General features: G+C 39.7%; 1 long non-coding RNA gene and 1 pseudogene across 1 annotated transcript in view; one reads left to right on the top strand and one right to left on the bottom strand.

Moving 5' to 3' along the window:
* The first annotated feature begins 14,215 nt into the window (after positions 1 to 14,215).
* LOC110589773 lies at positions 14,216 to 16,382 on the top strand (annotated as a pseudogene).
* A 4,260-nt stretch (positions 16,383 to 20,642) lies between these two features.
* Positions 20,643 to 21,314, bottom strand: part of LOC123324847 — a 17,215-nt gene continuing 16,543 nt past the window's right edge. Inside the window, exon 3 of the long non-coding RNA XR_006540075.1 lies at positions 20,643 to 20,697. This is a non-coding gene — a long non-coding RNA (uncharacterized LOC123324847). The remainder of the gene's footprint in view (positions 20,698 to 21,314) is intronic.

Raw genomic sequence — 21,314 nt, 5'->3', positions numbered from 1 at the left:
GTTGCTTTGGGATGGAATGTTCTGTATATATCTGTCAAGCCCATTTGGTCCAGTGTGTCATTTAAAGTCTTTATTTCCTTGTTGATCTTTTGCTTAGATGATTTGTCCATTTCAGTGAGGGGGTGTGTTAAAGTCCCCCACCATTATTGTATTGTTTTTGACGTGTTTCTTTGCTTTTGTTATTAATTGGCTTATATAATTGGCTGCTCCCATGTTAGGGGCATAGATATTTACAATTGTTAGATCTTCTTGTTGGATAAACCCTTTAATTATGATATAGTGTCCTTCCTCACCTCTTATTATAGTCTTTAAGTCTTTGGTTTAAAATCTAATTTGTCTGATATAAGGATTGCCACCCCAGCTTTCTTTTGTTGTGCATTAGCATGGTAAATGGTTTTCCACCCCCTCACTTTCAATCTGGGGGCGTCTTTGGGTCTAAAATGAGTCTCTTGCAGACAGCATATCGATGGGTCTTGTTTTTTTATCCAATCTGATAGCCTGTGTCTTTTGATTGGGCATTTAGCCCATTTACATTCAGGGTAACTATTGAGAGATATGAATTTAGTGCAATTGTATTGACTGTAAGGTGACTGTTACTGTATACTGTCTATGTTCCTTTCTGATCTATATTGCTTTTAGGCTCTCTCTTTGTTTAGAGGACCCCTTTCAATATTTCTTGTAGGGCTGGTTTCGTGTTTGCAAATTCCTTTAGTTTTTGTTTGTCCTGGAAGCTTTTTATTTCTCCTTCTATTTTCTGTGACAGCCTAGCTGGATATAGTATTCTTGGCTGCATATTTTTCTCATTTAGTGCTCTGAATATATCCTGCCAGTCCTTTCTGGCCTGCCAGGTCTCTGTGGATAGGTCTGTTGCCAATTTAATGTTTCTACCATTGTAGGTTACAGATCTCTTGTCCCAAGCTGCTTTCAGGACGTTCTCTTTGTCTCTGAGACTCATAAGTTTTACTGTTAGATGTCGGGGTATTGACCTGTTTTTATTGATTTTGAGGGGTGTTCTCTGTACCTCCTGGATTTTGATGCCTGTTTCCTTCCCCAAATTATGGAAGTTCTCTGCTATAATTTGCTCCAATATACCTTCTGCCCCCCCCCTCTCTTCTTCTTCTGGGATCCCAATTATTCTAATATGGTTTCGTCTTATGGTATCACTTACCTCTCGAATTTTGCCCTCATGATCTAGTAGTTGTTTATCTCTCTTTTTCTCAGCTTTATTTTCCATCATTTGGTGTTCTATATCACTAATTCTCTCTTCTGCCTCATTTATCCTAGCAGTTAGAGCCTCCATTTTGGATTACACCTCATTAATAGCCTTTTTGATTTTGACTTGGTTAGATTTTAGTTCTTTTATTTCTCCAGAAAGGGTTTCTCTAATATCTTCCATGCTTTTTTCAAGCCCAGCTAGTATCTTTAAAATTATCATTCTGAACTCTAGTTCCGACATCTTACTAATGCCTGTATTGATTAGGTCCCTGGCAGTCAGTACTGCCTCTTGTTCTTTTTTTTGAGATCATTTTTTCCATCTTGCCATTTTGTCCAGAGGAGAATAGATGAATGAGAGAACAAAATGCTAACAGGGTAAAAACGTCCCCAGAAAAAATATATACTAAACAAATCAGAAGAGACCTGAAACTGGGGGAAAAGAAAGGGAAAGAAAGGAAAAAGATAAAAAGAAAAAAAAGATAAAAACAAACAAGAAAAACAAAAAGAAAACAGAATATGATTAAATATGATCAGGCTGATGCATAGATCAGTGCCACACACTAGATTTGGGCGTATTTTGGTCTGTTAGAAGAAAGTGCCTCCCAAAATTTTAAAGAAAGAAAAACTTATATATGTACAAAAATAAGGGTAAATATGATGAAGGGATGGAATATGACTGTAAATATGAAAATTATACAAGATTTTATAAAAGGAATTGATAAGAAGTTGGTTGAAAAAAGAAAGAAGAGGATTTTTAAAAAAAGGGGGGAGGAATGTGATCAGGCAGGAGACTAGAATAAAGCCATACACTAGAGATTTAGGGTATATTTTGGTCTATTAGAAGAAATTATATTCTGAAATTTTAAAGAGAGAACAACTTACATATATATATATACCAAAAATAAGCTTAACTACTATGAAGGGATAGAATATGACTCTAAAAATGAAAAATAAAAAAGATTTTTTAAAAAAGGAATTGATAAGATGTTGGTTGAAAAAGGGAAAAAATTAAAAAAAAAGGAAAGAAAAAGAAAGTTAAAAAAAATAACTTTGAAAGACTAAAGAATCATGGGAAAAAAGCCATGAATTCTATGTGCAGTATTCCCCTAGCCCTGGAGTTCTGCCATTTCATTGATCGGTAAACTTGGTCTTGGCTGGCTGTTCTTGCTGATCTTCTGGGGGAGGGGCCTGTTGCCGTGGTTCCCAAATGTCTTTGCTGGAGGTGGAATTGCCCCGCCCTTGCCCGTCCGGGCTAAGTAATCTGCTCAGATTTGCTCTCGGGAGATTTTGTTCCCTGCGAGCTTTCCGTACAGCTTTGGAGGACGAGAGTGAAAATGGCAGCCTCCCAATCTCCGCCCCAGAGGAGCTGAGAACTCGGGGCCCCACTCCTCAGTGCACCCCCAGAGAAAATCAGTCAATCACTCCTGTCTCCCCCGTCTCCGGCCACACTCAGTGCTCACCTGGCCTGTGACCGAGCATCTCTATCTCTGGCACCCGACCCCGTGTGGAGTCTCCAAACCCAGCAGGTCCCTGCGGTGCGCTCCCGGGTTGTTCCTCCCGGGGGAGGAAGGGGGGTCTCCCCGGATCTGCCGCTTGTTGGGTCCCTGCTGGAGGAGCAGTGGCCTGACTGTGCCACGGATCACGGTTTATGGCAACCCCGAGCTGAGAGCCCGTGCCTGGGCTCCGTCTCTGCAGCCGGCTTCCCTGCTCTGATACCTGGGAGCTCTGCTGCACTCAGGCACCCCCGGTCTTCCTGTGACCCCGAGGGTCCTGAGACTACACTGTGCCGCGAGGGTTCCAGTCCCTGCTTAGCCATTGGAGCAACGTCACTCAGCAGAGATGACTTCTAAAAGTTCCAATTTTGTGCTCCGCTGCTCTATCACTTGCCAGAAGCGGCCAACAGAGGCCCCCTCCCCCGCCGTCTATCTTCCCGAATATCGCCTTGGATTCACTTCTCTGCATGTCCTACCTTTCAGAAAGTGGTCGCTTTTCTGTTCAGAGAGTTGCTGCTATTCTTTTCTTCGATCTCCTGTTGAGTTCGTAGGTGTTCAGAATCGTTTGATCCCTATCCAGCTGAATTCCTGGGACCAGACGAAACCCAGGTCTCCTACTCCTCCGCCATCTTGCTCCTCCCTGTCCTCCACTGTCAATGCTTTTTAATAATACTTTTGCTCTAAGATACACACACATATAAACACAGGCACATAGAACCAATATATACCTCCCCCTCTTCCCTTACTACCTAATCCCTCCAAAATACCACCCATTTCATGGGTATAATACTCTTTAGAATGAGTGTGGTGTTACAAATAAGTGCTTTCCCCCATAAGTTAACAGTCAATATTTAAGTACAGCAGTAGCATTTTACTTAAATTAATTTTCATGCTTTGATAACATATCTTCCTAAAATATATTTCAATTAAGTGACATAGGCAATTTAGAGATGAATCACCAATGCTGGAAGAAATTAAATAATTTATCCAAGAACATACAGCTAATAAATAGCAGGAACTGGATTTCATCTTTGATCTTATTCTAAAGCCTATGCTCTTACCATCAGACCACAAAGATGTCTTTTCTGCATTTATGAATATTTTCTCTCTGTGACTTTTATTTCTAATTTCCATTCTACTTTCCCCATGCTTCTTAAAGGTAGCACCAGGGTGAAGAAAACAAGGAATTAATAGTCTACATTCTTTAATATCTGCCTTTGTAGTTCCCTTTTTGGCTATTTTAATTAGTACTTTCCCTCTATATCTTTTTTTAAAAGATTTTATTTATTTATTTGACAGAGAGAGAGAGAGATCACAAGTAGGCAGACAGGCAGGCAGAGGGAGAGGGAGAAGCAAGCTCCCTGCTGAGCACGGAGCCCAATGTGGGGCTTGATCCCAGGACACTGGGATCATGACCTGAGCCAAAGGCAGACACTCAACCGACTGAGCCACCCAGGAGCCCCTCCTTCTATATATTCTAATGATGATCTTCCACTTGGGTTGCCAGTTTCTTCTCTTTTTTTCTTCTTTTAAAAATATCCTTATTTGAATTCTATTTTTAATTAGAATATTAATTTATATTAATATAAAAACATACAAAAAAGTACTTGGTAAAAAAAAAAAAAAAAAAAAGCACTCTCCCAGGCTTCTTTCCTCTCTATCCAGCTCTTACACCCAATCACTATTCATAGTTTTTAGTGTATTTCCCCAGAATTCTTTATGCAAATATGAATATGGATTCTCATTTCCTCCCAGTTTTTTTTTTTTTTTTTTTTTACCTCAGGGGTAATTTTTTTTATACATTTTTTTTTAACTTAACAATTTAATGCTGGAAATCTTACCATTTCAGACATATTAGGATATGGCTTCATTATTGTTTTTAAACTCAAAAAATTTTGACAATAATTTCAGACTTAAAGTTGCAAGAATAAAAAAAATTCCTCCCTCTTCTCTCCCTTTTTCTTTCTATAATTTTTCTAGACTGTTTAAAAGTAAGTTGCAGATATGATGTCCCGTTGCCTCTAAAAAATTTAGTGTTTATTCTCTAAAAACAAGGAATTCTCTTTTTTTTTCATTTGATAGTTGCTTTATTGCAGTAGTCTGAAACCGAACCCATCATATCTCCAAGGTATGCCTATATTTTAAAAACAAGGAATTCTCTTACATAACAGTAGCACAGTGATCAAAATCAGGAAATTAACATTGATACAGTACTGTTGTCTAAACCATATACTTATTCAGATTCCACTAAATGTCCTTTATAACAAAAGAAAATTCAAGACGGTGCACTGCATTTGTCTTCTATCTTTTGTCTCCTTTAATCTGCAAGTTACTAAGCCTTTCTTTACATTTTATAACAGATATTTGGAAAAGGACAGGCTAGTTATTTTGAGAATAAACCTCAGTTTGGGCTTCTCTAATGTCTCCTCATGAGTAGATTCACACCATACACTTTTGGCAGGGATAGTACGGATACTCGATTCTTGTCAGTGAATCATCAGGAGGCACATTATTGACTAGTTCCATTCCTGGCAATGTTAACTTTGGTAATGTCATTAAAGTGGTTATCTACCAGTAATATCCGCTGCAAAATTACTATTTCATCCTGTAATTAATAAGTATCTTGTGGGGGAGATACTTTGAGACTGTGTAAATATTTTGTTCTTCCTCAAACTTTTATCCAGTAGTTTTAGCACTGATACTTCTTGCCTGAATCAATTATAATTATGATAATTGCTAAATGGTGCTTTTCTAAATCTATCATTCTTTGTATAAGTTGGCTTTCTACTGTGATGAAGAGGTTTCCCTTCTTATTCATTAATTAATTTATATTGGGTGGATTTATTCACTTATATTCAATGAGTTATAATCATTTGTTATCACTACTTATTTTACTGCTCAGATTGTCCTAGATTTAGCCGGTAGGAGCCATTCAAACTGGCTTCCATGTCTTTTTGACATATCCTTATTTTTTGAGCATTTTACTTTTGGGTACAGAAAAACATCCTTTCAAGGTACATTTTGTGCTTTTTTGCCTCACAGCTGGAATTAGCCATTTCTCCAAGGATCCCTGGTTCCTTCTAATGGTCAAATACTGAGTGGCTCTGCTTCTAACTAGAGGATCCGCAGGGTTGCAGTGTCTCATGCTCTGTTCTGTTGGTCAAATACTGAGTGTTATGTCTAGTTCCTTTTAATGGAAAATGGCATTTAAAAACTAAGATATGGGCACTAGGTATGTTCAATGCTACTGGGATATTATCGCTTCTAGGCCCCTCAGTGGTTGTATCTGGGAAATAGAGATATGTATGTAATGATGTATGTATACATGAACACACACAACACCACAATCATTTCTACACATAGCTATATGTATTAAGACCCATGAGTTCACACTGATACCTCTAATTCTAATCCAACGTGGCAGAGTTCATTCTATCCTCTTCTCTTTTCATGCTAACTCATGCCTCTGCACAAAAGAAGCCTACCAGTTCAGTGTTCACAGTTGCTTTGCTTTTAGCCTCTGGGGTAAGAGTCCCAACTATTTAGCTTTAAAGGTTAACTCCTTTTCCTGTTTCCTTCAGTGTGGCCATGTCAGTAATTAGAAATACAGTTTGGTTCATTTGTTTTTTTGCTAGCATTCAATTTTAGGCCCTCCTCCCATTCTCCCTCCTTTTCCTCAAAAACCAACAACCCCCAACCCTTTCATCTGTCTTTTTTTCACCCATTCTCATTCAAGCCCTATTGGCAACCAATCTCAGACTAAATTTCAACCTTCTCGTGTTCCTTTTTGCTCAAATGAGCAAATACATGTATATATATGCTTTTATTTCCTCTTCTTTCTTATGCAAAAAAAAAGTGTACTATAGATACTCTTTTGCATTTTTGCTTTTTTCACTGAACAGTTACACATTTAATTAATCTATTAAACATTTTAGCTGTTTTCTACTCTTGCTATTATAAATAATGTTACAATGAATTATCTTGTATGTATATTATTTTGTAACTGTGAACAAGTCTATCTGAAGAATCAATTTCCCAAAGATATCTAGTAAAAGAATCTACGGATCTGGAATTCTGATATATATTGTTAAACTGATCTCTTATTAAGGGTTCTATTAATTTACATCTTATAACAATCTATTGTTATAGGATGTAAACTACCCCAAAATTTAGTAGCTCAAAACAACAACCACCATTTATTTTGCTCACAAAATCTGGAACACAGGCAGGACTCAGTGGGGCTAGCTTATCTTTGTCCCATTTGGTTTCAGCTGGGGTGGCTCAACTTTGGGCCATAAGATTCAATTTTAAGATGGCTTGCTCATATGGCTGACAAGTTGGTGCTGGCTGTCAGATGGGTGCTCAGTCAGGGGCCTCAGTCTCTTTCCATATGGGCCTTTGAACAGCCTGCTTTGGTTTCTTCATGACATGGTAGTTGGATCCTGAGTATAAAATTCACAAGAGAATCACCTTTTATGATCCACCCTCAGTGGTCACATCACTCACTTCTCCTATAGTCGCAAGCCTGCCCAGATCCAAGGGGAAGAGATAGTCCCTCACCTCTTGATGAAGTTTTTAAGTTACATTATAAGAGGAGCCTGTGGGACGGGAGAAATTATGCCATTTTTGGAAAATACTCTCTGCCACAGTCTACCTTCCAGAATATAAAAACTCAGGGGTGCCTGGGTGGCTCAGTCAGTTACTCTTGATCTCAGCTCAGTTCTTGATCTCAGGGTTGTGAGTTCAAGCCCTGCATTGGGCTCCACTCTGGATATGAGCTTACTTAAAAAAAAAAAATTCACATCCTTCCTACATACAAAAAGCACCCATCTTCTTCCCCAAGACCCCCAAGTTTCATTCCATATCCTGGCTTGAAGTCCAGGATCTTGTCATCTAAATTAGGTCCACATACAGATCAGGATCTTAGAGTGTAGATCTTCAGGTATGGTTCCTTGAATGCTTTCTCTCTATATCATGACTGGTGAAATAAAGAAGTAGTTATTTGGCCCCATCCTCAACCCCCCCCCCCCCCCATTTACAATGGTGGGAAAGGCACAGAAATAACCACTGGAGACACCCCCACTCAAGAAAACAGCAGTTCGTCAAAATTCTAAAATGCAGCTGAACTGTGCACATGTTGAGAGGTGTGAACGAGAAAGTTTTATTTCCAAACCCAGTAACTCCTAGTTTCTTTATATTTAACAGTTCTTTTTTTAGCCTATGCTTTTTCTTTTACATTTTGCTTTAGGTATCCAGAACCCTAAAACAGTTGGGGCTTTCAATTTTCTACTTGAAAATCTCCTTAGATAGATCATTGAGCTTGTAAGTATATTTTCTATTTTCCTTGTTATAAAGGTGATAATGTTGCTCAATATTTCTTCTTTGAAGGTCTCCTTTTACCCAGGTCATAACAACATTTTCTTTACTAGCTTTTAAGCTCTGACAAAGGTCCTTTAGGCTTCCACTAACTCTCCTTAAAGCCCTTTATGATTTCACTGTCTTTTCCTTTCTATCCTCTGTCTGTTGCTCAATTAGCTCTGTTAAAAAGCCAATGCCATATGTTCTAGGTCTCTGTTTTGACAGTACGCCATTCCAGGTACCAAAATCTGTAACAGTTATCTATTGATGGACAGATAATCTATCTATCAATGGGGTGTGTAATAAACCAAATAATAGGGGATTAAAACAGCAATTATCATCTGTTTTGCTTACAAATCTGCAATTTGGGCAGGACTCAGCTGTGAGCATTAGTTCCTCTCCAGGTGGGCTTCTTCATGAGCTGTCTGGCTTTCTTTAGACAAGGTAGCTGGACTTAGAGCAAGCATCCGAAGAGAATGAGGTGAAAGTCTTACTGCTTTTTGACTTGCCTTGGAAGTCATATAGCTTCACTTCCACTGGTCACAGGCTTGCCCAGATTTAGTGAGGGAATATAGGCCTCAATGTCTTTTTTTTTTTTAAGATTTTATTTTTTTAAATTTATTCATGAGAGACAGAGAGAGAGACAGAGGCAGAGGGAGAAGCAGGCTCCCCGCGGAGCAGGGAGCCCGATGCGGGACTTGATCCCAGGACCCTGGGATCATGACCTGAGCCGAAGGCAGACGCTTAACCGACTGAGCCACCCAGGCGTCCCAGGCCTCAATGTCTCGATGCAATGTGTATCAAAGTCATATTGTAAAGAAAGTGTTTCTGATGGGAGATGTTTTGGCCATTTTTCTGAAAATGCAACTTGTCACACACTCATACCAGCAGTATAAGAGAGTGCCTGTTTCCCCAAAAGCTTTGTGAAGAGACTATGTTACTAAGCTTGTGGATTAGTGATAAAATATCAAGCTTTCTCTAGTTTTAATTTAAATTTCTTCTGTTATGAGTATAGATGAACATATTACTTGTGTTTGAGATATGAATTTTCTTTTCTGTGAATTGTCCTTTTATGTTGTCAACTTTTTAATTGGACTCCTTTTCTCTTATTGATTTAAAGGAGTGTTTTGTATATTTCAAAGATTAGCCCACAGTTAATTTGAGTGGCAAAATATTTTTCTTCATTTGACAATGTCTTTTTATTTTGCTTATAGTTTCTTTTGTCATGCAGATTTTTGGGATATTTTTAAGGAGTTGAACCCATCAATCGTTTCTTTTATGGCTTCTGGATTCCCAGTAATTATAAAGTCTTTCCTCAGTGAAGATTATAAAGAAATTCTCCCATTTCTTATTGAAGTATAATTGAGATAGATTGTTAGTTTCAGGTGTACAACATAATGATTCCACATTTGTATACATTGAAAAATGATAACCATATTAAGTCTATTACCATCTGTCACTATACAAAGTGACCACACTTTTTCTCTGATGAAAACTTTTAAGATTTACTTTCTTAGCAACTTTCAAATCTGCAATACAGTATTATTGACTATAGTCCCCCTGCTATACATTACATCCCCATGTTTTGATTTAATTAATTAATTTGCAGTTTCTTTTATTTAAATTTTAGGTAGTTACCATACAGTGCAATATTGGTTTCTGGAATAGAATTCAGTGATTCATCACTTTACATACATTACTAGTGCTTATCATAAAAAGTGTCCTCCTTAATACCCATCTCCCATTTAGCCCATCTTCCACCAACCTTCCCCCAACAACCCTAGTTTGTTCTCTACTCAAAGTGTCTCTTATGGCTTGTTTCCCTCTCTTCTTTTTTTCTTTCCCCCATTCCCATAGGTTCATCTGTTTTCTTTCTTGAATTCCACATATGAGTGAGATCATATAGTATTTGTCTTTCTCTGACTGACTTATTTCACTTAGCATAATATACTCTAGCTCCATCCACATCATTGCAAGTGGTAAGATTTCATTCTTTTTTTCTTTTTTAAAAGATTTTATTTATTTATGTATTTGGCAGAGATGAGCACAAGCAGAGGGAGTGGCTGGCAGAGGGAGAAGCAGGCTCACGGCTGGGCAAGCCCGATGTGGGACTTGATCCCAGGACTCTGGGATCATGACCTGAGCTGAAGGTAGACACTTAACTGAGCCACACAGGCATCCCAAGATTTCATTCTTTTTGATAGTTGAGTCATATTCCATATATATATCACATCTTCTTAATTCATTCATCAGTCAGTGGATATTGGGGGGTCTCTCCATAGTTTGGCTATTGTTGATAATGCTGCTATAAACACTGGGGTGCATGTGTCCCTTCAAATCTGTATTTTTGTATCCTTTGGGTAAATACCTAGTAGTGCAATTGCTGGATTGTAGGGTAGTTCTATTTTTAACACTTTGAGGAACCTCCATACTGTTATCCAGAGTGGCTGCACCAGTTTGCATTCTGACCAACAGTACCAAGAGGGTTCCCCTTTCTCCCCATTCTCACCGGCATCTGTTATTTCCTGGGTTGTTAATCTTACCCATCCTGACAGGTGTGAGGTGGTATCTCATAATGGTTTTGATTTGTATTTCCCTGATGATCAGTGATGTTGAGCATATTTTCATGTGTGTTAGCCATCGGGATGTCTTTTTTGGAAAAGTGTCTATTCATATCTTCTGCCCATTTCTTAACTGGGTTATTTGGTTTTTTTGGGTGTTGAGTTTAAGTTCTTTATAGATTTTTGGATACTAACCCTTTACCAGATATGTCGTTTGCAAATATCTTCTCCCATTCTGTAAGCTGTCTTTTAGTTTTATTGTTTCCTTCACTGTGCAGAAGCTTTTTATCTTGATGAAGTCTGAATAGTCCATTTTTTTTTTGCGTTTCCCTTTCCTTGTGGTGATGTCGAGTAAGAAGTTGCTATAGCTGAGGTCAAAGAAGTTGCTGCCTGTGTTCTCCTCTAGGATTTTGATGGTTTCCTGTATCACATTTAGGTCTTTCATCCATTTTGAATTTATTTTAGTGTATGGTATAAGAAAGTGTTTTGGTTTCATTCTTCTGCATGTGGCTGTCCAGTTTTCCCAACATCATTTGTTGAAGAAACTGTCTTTTTTCCATTGGATATTCTTTCCTGTTTTGTCAAAGATTAGCTGGCCATACAGTTGTGTCCACTTCTGGGTTCTCTATTCTGTTCCACTGATCTGTGTGTCTGTTTTTGTGCCAATACCATGCTGTCTTGGTGATCACAGCTTTGTAATATAGCTTGAAGTCAGGCATTGTGATGCCCCCCACTTTGGTTTTCTTTTTCAACATTACTTTGGCTATTTAGGATCTTTTCTGGTCCCATACAAATTTTAGGATTGTTTATTCCAGCTCTGTGAAAAATGTTTATGGTATTTTGATAAGGATTGCATTGAATGTGTAGATAGCTTTGGATAGCATAGACTTTTTTTTTTTCACTTTTTTTATGATGTTCAATTAGCCAACATATAGTACATCATTAGCTTTTGAGATATAGTGTTCACCGATTCATTAGTTGCACATAACACCCGGTGCTCATCACTCCATGTGCCCTCCTTAATACCTATCCCCCGGTTACCTCATCCCCCCAACCCCTCCCTTTTGTAACCCTCAGTTTGGTTCCTGGAGGCCAGAGACTCCCATGGTTTGTCTCCCTCTCTGATTTCTTCCCATTCAGTTTTCCCTCCCTTCCCCTGTGGTCCTTCCCGCTATTTCTTATGTTCCACATATGAGTGAAATCATATGGTAATTGTCTTTCTCTGTTTGACCAATTTCACTTAGCATAATCCCCTCTAGTTCCATCCATGTCGATGCAAATGGTGGGTATTCATCCTTTCTGATGGCTGAGTAATATTCCATTGTATATATGAACCACATCTTCTTTTAGCATAGACATTTTAACAATATTTGTTCTTCCAATCCATAGCATGGAATGTTTTTCAATTTGTGTCTTCCTCAATTTCATTCATAAGTGTTCCAGTTTTCAGAGTACAGACCTTTTACCTCTTTAGTTAGGTTTATTCCTAAGTATCTATGGTTTTTGGTTCGATTGTAAATGGGATCAGTTGCTTGATTTCTCTTTCTGCTGCTTCACTGTTGGTGTATAGAAATACAACTGACTTCTGTGCATTGATTTTATATCCCACCACTTTACTGAATTCTTGTATCAGTTCTAGCACTTTTTTGGTGGAGCCTTTTGGGTTTTCTACATAGAGGATCATGTTGTCTGCGAAAAGTAAAAGTTTGGCTTCTTCTTGGTTGATTTGGATGCCTTTTATTTCTTTTTGTTGTCTTATTGCTGAGGTTAGGACTTCCAGTACTATCTTGAACAACAGTGGTGAGAGTGGACATTTCTGTTGTATTCCTGACCTTAGGGGAAAAGCTCTCAGTTTTCCCCCATTGAGGATGGTATTTGCTATGGGTCTTTTGTATATGGCTTTTATGATGTTGAGGTATGTTCCTTCTACCCCCACTTTCTTGAAGGTTTTTTATCAAGAAAGAATGCTGTATTTTGTCAAATGCTTTTTCTGCATTTATTGAGGGGATCATATGGTTCTTATCCTTTCTTTTATTAATGTGGTGTATCAAATTGATTGATTTGCAGATGTTGAACCATCCCTGAAGCCCAGGGATAAATCCCACTTGGTGGTGGTGAATAATTCTTTTAATGTACTTTTAGATCCTTTTGTTAGTATCTTGTTGAGAATTTTTGTATCCATGCTCATCAGGGATATTGGTCTGTAATTCTCTTTTTAGTGAGGTCTTTGTCTGGTTTTGGAATCAAGGTAATGCTGGACTCAGAATGAGCTTGGAAGTTTTCCTTCCATTTGTATTTTGTGGAACAGCTTCAGAGAATAGGTATTAATTATTCTTTTAATGTTTGGTAGAATTCCCCTGGGAAGCCGTCTGGCCCTGAACTCTTGTTTGTTGGGAGATTTTTGATTACTGCTTCAATTTCCTTGCTGGTTATGGGTCTGTTCAGGTTTTCTATATCTTCTTGTTTCACTAGTAGTTTATGAGTTTCTAGGAATTCATCCATTTCTTTCCGATTGCCCCATTTGTTGGCATATAATTTTTCATATTATTCTCTTACAATTGTTTGTATTTCTGCCATGTTGGTTATGATCTATCCTCTCTCATTTGTGATTTTGTTTATTTGGGTCCTTCTCTTTTCTTTTTGATAAGTGTGGCTAGGGGTGTATCAATTTTGTTAATTCTTTCAAAGAATCAGCTCCTAGTTTCATTGATCTGTTCTACTCTCTTTTTTTATTTCTATATTATTTATTTCTGCTCTAATCTTAATTATTTCCCTTCTCCTGCTGGACTTAGGCTTTATTTGCTATATTTTCTCCAGCTCCTTTAAGTGTAAGGTTAGGTTGTATATTTGAGACTTTTCTTGTTTCTTGAGAAGGGCCTGGATTTCTATATACTTCCCTCTCAGGACTGCCTTTGCTACATCCCAAAGGCTTTGGACTGTTGTTTCTTCATTTTCATTTGTTTCCATGTATTTTTTAAATTTCTTCTTTAATTTCTTGGTTAACCCATTCATTCTTAAGTAGGATGTTCTTTGACCTCCATGTATTTGTGGTCTTTCCAAATATTTTTTGTGGTTGACTTCAAGTTTCATAGCATTGTGGTCTGAAAATATGCCTGGTATGATCTCAACCTTTTTGTATGGGTTGAGGCCTGATTTGTGACCCAGTATGTGATCTATTCTGGAGAATGTTCCATATGCATGCAAAAAGAATGTATATTCTGCTGCTTTAGGATGAAATGCTCTGAATATGTCTGTTAAGTCCATTTGGTCCAGTGTGTTATTCAAAGCCGTTGTTTCTTTGCTGATCTTCTGCTTAGATGATCTGTCCACTGCTGTGAAGGGGGTGTTAAAGTCCCCTATTATTGTATTATTATCAATGAGTTTCTTTAAGCTTGTTATTGATTTATATATTTGGCTGCTTCCAAGTTGAGTTCATAAATATTTACAGTGGTTAGATCTTGTTGGATGTACCCCTTTGTTATGATATAGTGCCCTTCTGCATCTATTACAGTATTTGGTTTAAAATCTAGTTTGTCTGATACAAGGATTACTACTCCAGCTTTCTTTTGATGTCCATTAGGGTGACAGATGGTTCTCTACTCCTTCACTTTCAATGTGGAGGTGACTTTGGGTCTAAAATGAGTCTCTTGTAAGCAGCATAGTGATGGGTCTTTTTTTTAATCCTTTTTGAATCCCTATGTCTTTTGATTGGAGCATTTAGTCCATCTATATTCAGAGTAATTATTGATAGATATGAATTTAGTGCCACTGTATTACCTGTAAAAGTCACCGTTCTTGTAGATTTCTCTTTCCTTCTAGTCTTTGTTGCTTTTGGTCTCTCTCTTGTGCTCAAAGGGTCCCCTTTAGTATTTCTTGCAGAGCTGGTTTAGCGTTCTTGAACAACTTTAGTTTTTGCTTGTCTTGGAAACTCTTTATCTCTCCTTCTATTCTGAATAGATTAACTTTGCAGGATAAAGTATTCTTGGCTGTATATTTTTCCCATTTAGCACGTTGAATATATCATGCCACTCCTTTCTGGACTGCCAAGTTTCTGTGGACAGGTCTGCTATTAACCTTATGTGGCTACCCATGTAGTTTAAGGACCTTTTGTCTCCAGCTGTCTCGGAATTCTCATTATCTTTGTATTTTGCAAGCTTCACCATGTCTTGGTGTGGACCTGTTTTTGTTGATTTTTGAGGGGAGTTCTCTGTGCCTCTTGGACTTGAATACCTGTTTCCTTCCCCAGATTAGGGAAGTCCTCAGCTGTAATTTGTTCAAATAAACCTTCTGCCCCCTTTTCCTGCTCTTCTTTTGGAACTCCTATGATAAGATATTATTGTGCTTTGTGGAATTGCTGTGTTCCCTAAATCTACTTTAGTGATCTAATAGTTTTCTTTCCCTCTTTTTTTCAGCTTCAGTATTTTCCATAATTTTATCTTCTATATCACCTACTGATCCTCTGCTTCCATCCTCATTGTGGTTACATCCAGTCAGTTTTGCATGTCAGTTATAGCATTTCTTATTTTGGCCTGACTAGTTTTTAGGTCTTTTATCTCTTCTGCCAGGGTTTCTCTGGTGTCTTCTATGCTTCTTTCAAGCCCAGGTAGTATTCTTGACTGTTGCTCTAAATTCTTGTTCATCTATATTGCTTATTTCTGTTTTGAGCAAATCCCTGGCTGTGATTTCTTCTTGATCTTTCTTTCGGGGAGAATTCCTCCATCTTGTTATTATGTCTAGATTTCTGGGTTTTTTTTGTGTTATGAAAGCTTGTTATGTTTCCTGCTCCTGAGAGTAATACTGTATTAAGAAGGGGTCATACACTGTCCACAACCTGGTGCTTCAGTAAGTGTTTCTGGTGTATGCTGTGTGCATTCTGATGTTGTGTTTTGGCTGCTCTTTCCCTCAGGTGAGTCTTCTACACAGTTCCTCCTTGCTTGCAGTAGGGTGTGGTGTGGTTTGATTTGTTTGTTAAGATAAACCTGGTTAAAAAAAAGACCTCATCCAAGAAAGGAGAAAAGGAAAAGGAACATAAAAGGAAACAAAGAAAAACCTATAAGCCTAGAGAGGAGCCGAACCCTGACGCCTGCCACCCATAGCCACCAGGTGTCACCACCACGTCCCCAGAGCGGGAGGGTGGAGCAGCTGCAGACTGGGAGCAGCATGAGGATGTTGGGGCGCCGCTCGGCACCCCTGGGCTCAGTCCCCGTGGGCACCGGCCCCCGGGACCGATGAGGAACGCCCCGCTCTACGGCCCCTGGGGCCTGCACATCGGGAACGGAGCGACCCGCGTACCCAGCCACATTAGTCAACCTCCACCACCTCAATCAGATCATGACTGTCAAAAAGCAGAGTGTCTGTTTGATATGAGGACAGCGGGAACTTTGGGCAACCTGGCTCTCTGGATGAGACCACCTATGAAAGACTGGCGGAGAAGACACTGGATTCCTTAGCAGAGTTTTTCGAAGACCTCACAGACAAACCTTACACATTCGAAGACTATGATGTCTCCTTTGGGAGTGGTGTTTTAACAGTTAAACTGGGTGGAGATCTAGGAACCTACCTGATCAACAAGCAGACCCCAAACAAGCAGATCTGGTTAACTTCACCCTTCAGTGGGCCCAAGCACTATGACTGGATGGGGAAGAACTGGGTGTATGCACACGAAGGCATGTCCCTCCACGAGCTGCTGGCCACGGAGCTGACTAAAGCCTTGAAAACCAAACTGGACTTACCTTCTCTGGCCTATTCCGGATAAGGCGCTTGATGCCCAGCCCAATCCCAAAGACATGAACAGCTCTGAAGCCCAGACCCCGGCTCCCTCCTGCAGCTGAGTGTCTGGTCTGTTCCATTCCCGCTTTTGAGGACAGCTGCATGGTGTGTAAGGAAGGGCTCTGTGAAACGAGCGTGTTGCCTCCCACCCTCCCCCAAGTTCGGATTTGTAATTTCCATAGTGTTTTTGGATTTATTGTCTGATTTCCTCCCTCACAGGAGATCCCTTCTCTTTTATAAAAATGTCCCTATACTCATACATTTATATATGTATACCTTACAACAAAGAAAAATAAGAAGGAAAAATTCAGGAGGAGAAATGACTTGATTTCACTCTTGGTCCTTTGAAGGACTTAACTGCACAAAACCACGTGAAGAGGGCTGGCGACCTCCCCTTTCTGTCCCCAGATGAGACTCATTAAATAATGAGTTGTCTATAAACAAACAAACAGAAAAACAACTATAAGCCTGATGAAGCCAACAATCTAAAACTATAAGTCTAATCCCCAACAAAAAATAAAGATAAAAAATAAAATAAAATACTATATAAAAAATTAATTAAAAAAAAAGAAAGAAAGGGGCGCCTGGGTGGCTCAGTCGTTAAGCGTCTGCCTTCGGCTCAGGTCATGATCCCGGGGTCCTGGATCGAGCCCCGCATCGGGCTCCCTGCTCAGCGGGAAGCCTGCTTCTCCCTCTCCCACTCCCCCTACTTGTGTTCCCTCTCTGGCTATCTCTCTCTCTGTCAAATAAATAAATAAAATCTGAAAGAAAGAAAGAAAGGAAAGAAAGGAAAGGGAAGGAAAGGGAAGGAAGGAAGGAAGGAAGGAAGGAAGGAAAAGAAAGAAAGAAAGAAGAAAAGAAAAGAAAGAAAGCAAGCCAGCAAGCAAGCCTGGTCCTATTTCCACCAGAACTGATGCTGATGCGTTGGAGCACTCTACGATCATCAGACCTGGTACATTCAGGGGTGCCTGTGTTGGTCTTCTGAGGGAGAGGCCAGCTGTGCTGGCTCACAGTTAGACCTGCCCTTGGAAAGATGCCCCTGCAGGGAGCAGGGGATGGGGTTTGGTGTAAGGGACTCCAGCCTCCACTGGAGGTGCTGTTTCTCTCTGAAGTCTGACAGTGCTGGTCGGCAGGGAGGGTGGAAGATGGTGCCTCCCTGTCTGTCTGCGGAGGGGAAAACTTGGGGCTGCCGCTGTTCAGGAGGCCCTCACAGAAAAGGGAACAAGCTCCTGTGTTCTAGGCTTTGGTCAGATTACTGCCCTCAACTTGTCTGTGCCCAGCTGTTGGCATGCCCAGTTCACAATTCTCCTGTTTTATCTCTGGCTGGTGGTTGGGATTCAGAACTTCAAATCTTAAAGGGCCTGGCAAGGCTCTGACCTGCTCCCCTCCCCTGGAGGAGAGCCTCACAGTGCACCTGGCACTGTTCTGTCCCAGAAAAGCAGTCGCATGACGTATGCACAGTGGCTGGAGTCTATTGTGATGCACAGCGAAAAGCTGTGACCAGGTCTGCCCGTGCCTCTCTGTCCCTGCTGCTGAACGGCTGCTCACTGGCTCCCTGTGCGCCCTTTGTCCTCAGAGAGGCAAAATACCCTCTTCCAAATGTACTCCAGGAAGGGGAGTGATCTCTTCCAGTGCGACCCAGGGGATCCCCTCACCATGGTGTATTGTACGAACACTACATGCTGCTCTCTCTCCCACTCTCTCCCTCTCTTCCTGACTTTGCTCCACAAAAAGGGTTCCCTCACCTTCGTGGCATCACAGCTTTTCTCTCCCCCAATTCATGACTCTGAACCTCGCATCTCCCATGTTTGCTCCCTCCAATTGTGCAGATTGTTTTCTTAATCCTCAGACTGATTTCCTAGGTGTTCAAAATGATTTGATCTAGCTGTGTTCAATGGACGAGGCAAGCTCAGGATCCCCCTACTACTCCACCATCTTAACTTCTCTCAGACTGCATTCCTTTTTATGGCCAAATAGTATTCCATTGTTATACACACACACACACACACACACACACACACACACACACACTGCATCTTCTTTATCCATTCATCCACTGAGGGACATTTAGGTTGATTCCATATCTTGGCTATTATAAACAATGCTATAAAGAACATAGGGGGGCATATATCTTTTTGAATTTGTGTTTTTGTTTTCTTCATATAGATACCCAGAAGTGGAATTGCTGGATTGTATGGTAGTTCTATTTTTAATTTTTTTTTTAAAGATTTTATTTATTTGATAGAGAGAGACACAGCGAGAGAGGGAACACAAGCAGGGGGAGTGGGAGAGGGAGAAGCAGGCTTCCTGCCGAGCAGGGAGCCCGATGCGGGGCTCGATCCCAGGACTCTGGGATCATGACTGAGCCGAAGGCAGACGCTTAACGACTGAGCCACCCAGGTGCCCCCTATTTTTAATTTTTTGAGCAACCTCCATACTGTTTTCCACAGTGGCTGCACTAATGTAGCCAACTCTTGTTAATTTTTATCTTTTTGATAACAGTCATTCTGACAGGTGTGAGGTAATATCTCACTGTGGTTTTGGCTTGCATTTCCCTAATGATTAGTGATGTTGAGCATCTTTTCATTGGTCTGTATGTCTTCTTTGGAAAAAATGTCTATTCAGATCCTCTGCTCATTTTTTAAATCGGATTGCTTGGGTTTTTTTGTTACTGACCTATATGAGTTCTCTGTATGTTCTGGGTATTAACCTCTTATCTGATATGTGATTGCAAATATCTTCTCCCACTCAGTAGGTTCCTTTTTTATTTTGTTGATGGTTTCTTTCCCTGTGCAGAAGCCTTTTGGTTTGGTGGAGTACCATTTGTTTATTTTTGCTTTTGTAGCCATTGCTTCTGGAGTCAGATCCCAAAAAATATCACTAAGACCGATGCCAAGGAGCTTACCACCTTTGTTTTCTTCTAGGAGTTTTATGATGTCTGGTCTTACATCTTCCATTTTTTTCTTATAATTTTTTTTAAAGATTTTATTTATTTATTTAAGAGAGAAAGTGAGAGAAAGAGAGAGAGAGAAAGTGAGCATGAGCAGTGGTAGGGGCAGAGGGAAAGGGAGAAGCAGATTCTCCTGGTAAGCAGGAAGCTCGACGTGGGGGTTGATCCCAGGACTCTGGGATCATGACCTGAGGCAAAGGCCGACGCTTAACCCACTAAGCGGCCCAGGCGCCCCTCTTATAAAATTTTTATGGCTTAATTTTTCACATTTAAATCTTTGATCCATTTGAGGACTATCCTAATGTAAAGTATGAGGTATGGATTCAACTTTACCTTTTTCCAGATGGCTCCCCAGAAATGTCAGCATCAATTATTGAATAAACTATCTTTTCACCACTGGTCTGAGATGCAATCTTTATAATATGCCAATTCCTATTTGTTCAAGAAATATTTAGTACTTCCTATGTGACAATCATGGTGCTTGAGATATACCGGGGAGGGGGGAAGACTAAAATTTCCCACCCTTATGAAACTTACTTACATTCTAGCAGGGGAAAGTAGACAAAAAACATGGTAACTGGGTAAATTATACATTATGTTAGAAGATAAAAGAAGAGTAGAGTAAGAGGGTCTGACAAAGTGAGGGGTGAGGCAGTTGCAACTTTACAAAGGATGGTCAGGAAAGATGTCACCGGAGAGGTGATATTTGAAAAAAAGACTTGAAAAGTTAGCAGTACAAAGGCCCTAAGGCAACAGTGTATGTGGCATGTTCAAGGAAGAAGAATGTGACCACTGTGGCTAGAGTGGAATGAGCAAGGGGTAGAAAAGTAAATGATGAAGTTAGAGGGGTAACAGGCCCAGATTCCGTAGGACTGTCTGGGCCATCATGAAGACTTTGGCTTTCACTCTGAGTGAAATGGGAACCATGCATTTTGAGCAGAGCAGTGACATGATCTGATTTACTATTACCCTGCCACTTCCTGGGCTACATCTTTTTGAAATCACCTTTTTTCTTCCTTTGCCTTTACCACTCTTGCTAATCTCTGCTGTTTCCCAAAGCAAAGCCCTCAAATCCACCTATTTTTCTCCACCTTCTAGTTTTAAGCTATTATTTTCTATCGTATACAATATGGCAGTAGCTTCCTAAGTGGATTTCTCCTCCTTCCTTTCTTGCTGCTCACAAATTCACTTGTCATATAACACACACCTGGGTGATTTTTTTTTTTTAAGATTTTATTTATTTATTTGACAGAGCAGGAGGGAGAGGGAGAGAGAATCTGAAGCAGACTCCACGCTGAGCACAGAGCCCAATGAGGGGCTTGATCACACGACCTCAAGATCACGACCTGAGCTGAAACCAAGAGTCGGACACTTAACCAACTGAGTCACCTAGGCACCCCACACCTGGGTGATTTTTAAAGTAGAATTCAGTTAATTTTTATTTTACTATCCTGCTTAACTTCCTTGCAAGGCTTTCTACTACATTTAGAATAAAACCCAAGCTTTTCTTCATGGCCACAAGGGCCTGTATACTTAGGCCATGCATACTTCCCCAAGCTTATCTCAAGTCATTCTCTCCCTTCCTCCATTCCAACAATGGTGGCCTTTTAACTTCTTAAATATACCCATGGTTTTTACACATAATATTTACCACATGCCTAAAATGCATTTTTTCCCCACTTAGTTTTTATAACTCTTATATATCCTTCACATCTGACCTTAAATTTCATTTCCCTAGAGAGTTTCTTCCCTGATTCTCTAATGCACATTCACAGCACCTTATTCTTATTTTGTATAATAAACATCTTAATTTGCAATTCTTACTATATTTGTTGAGTGACTGTTTCTTTCTTTCTTTCTTTTTCTTTCTTTCTTTCTTTTTCTTTCTCTTTCTTTCTTTCTTTCTTTCTTTCTTTCTTTCTTTCTTTCTTTCTTTCTTTCTTTCTTTCTTTCTTTCTTTCTTTCTTT

This window comes from Neomonachus schauinslandi, chromosome 5, assembly GCF_002201575.2.
Source record: "Neomonachus schauinslandi chromosome 5, ASM220157v2, whole genome shotgun sequence".
Lineage (NCBI taxonomy): Eukaryota > Metazoa > Chordata > Mammalia > Carnivora > Phocidae > Neomonachus > Neomonachus schauinslandi.
The sequence above is the reverse complement of the archived record's forward strand: the minus strand, read 5'-3'. Positions and strand labels throughout refer to the sequence as shown.